Raw genomic sequence first — 1,395 nt, forward strand, 5'->3', positions numbered from 1 at the left:
TACTAAAAATATACACTTAATTAATTATCAACATTATATATATAAACTAACTTAGTATCCTACACAGATTGTTCACAGTTAAGCAATATACGGTACAAGTACCTACACCTCGTTTTATAATATTATGTATTATAATATTAATTAAAAGTCCTTTATAATCTAGCCTATACTGTTTTGTCCTTTTACTTCGCTTTCACTCTCTTGCTGTCGGCTTGTCGCGCGGTGGTGCGGTGGCAGGGTGCGGGGCGTCACTCGGCTGCAGGGGCGCGGTGGGCGCTGGTAGGGGTGCAGGCGCGGGGGATGCATGGGATGCGAGGAGGCTGGCCGCTGACCGCCGGGTCGCGGCCGCTAGCGCTGGTTGCTGCTCGCTAGGCCATCTGGTCGCCACGTGCAGAGACTGCTCTACTGGCTGGCTGCAGTGCTGGCCTGCACTTACCCACATTTTGAGACGGGGACAAGGGAATTCCAGGAAAATACAATATTGATTTCGTGTACCCGGTACCGGCGGTACCCGGGTAGCTTTTTAGTCTTATTATTTTCAACAGCCCAGAATATTTATGTATAAATATTTTTAAACTGGCTACACTATTTATAAAAGACACAGTTTTATTCGATCACATGTAACACAAACTATAGTTCTAAGTAGGTACGTGCGGCTATTATAGGGTTCGATCGCAAGAAACACTTATATTTATTTCAATATTAAAAAGCACTTAGTTGATAAACACACTTAGTTAATACCACACACTTGATGCACCACACTTTGATATATATATTGCTACGTAAGAAGTTGCATAAAATTTCACTTTACCCCTTTTTTTAAATTTAATAGACGGAGCAACCACTTAATGCGCCCAGCTCGGCCAGCCGGCGGAGACGCAATGAACTAATAGGTTATATTTAAATGCATTATTGCTGAGAAACCCCAGATTAGAGAAAACAAAAGTTATATTTAAATTCGTATTGAAATATTCTAAAATATCGCCGCGTTTTTTCCCAATACAAACAAGGTTGATTTTATAATCTAAAACGAAAATATCTGCTTATTTTTAAGGGGACAAAAGATGCAAAAAAAAAGACAAATTAATGCCTGAATATTTCAACAGGTATGTTTAGCTCGTATCACACTGAATACCCCCCCCCCCCCCGCCGAGCCGAGACGCGCGGCCGTGAAATCTAAGAAATTTTAAAAGGTTTTTTTCGTCTAAGTTATGGCAGCATTTCTTTACTAGTAGGTTTTCAATAAGATAAAAATGGCCAGAACACCCGAGTTGAGATGTGAAAAGGCCATGAAAAAACGAAGAAGAAGAATAAGATAAAAATATTGTCTATGAAAATTTTATGTGGCTAGGAGCTCTAAAGAGTACCAAGAGTACTCTGAACAGCCATTATAAA

The 1,395-nt window shown here is 40.1% G+C and overlaps 1 long non-coding RNA gene across 1 annotated transcript in view; it reads right to left on the reverse strand.

The window, feature by feature from the left end:
* The window catches only part of LOC148278342 (uncharacterized), a 190,347-nt gene that overhangs the window by 168,694 nt on the left and 20,258 nt on the right, over positions 1 to 1,395 (reverse strand). The window lies entirely within an intron of this gene.

This window comes from Micrasema longulum, unplaced genomic scaffold, assembly GCF_059751315.1.
Source record: "Micrasema longulum isolate JH-2025_06_02 unplaced genomic scaffold, ASM5975131v1 h1tg000889l, whole genome shotgun sequence".
Taxonomy (NCBI): Eukaryota; Metazoa; Arthropoda; class Insecta; order Trichoptera; family Brachycentridae; genus Micrasema; species Micrasema longulum.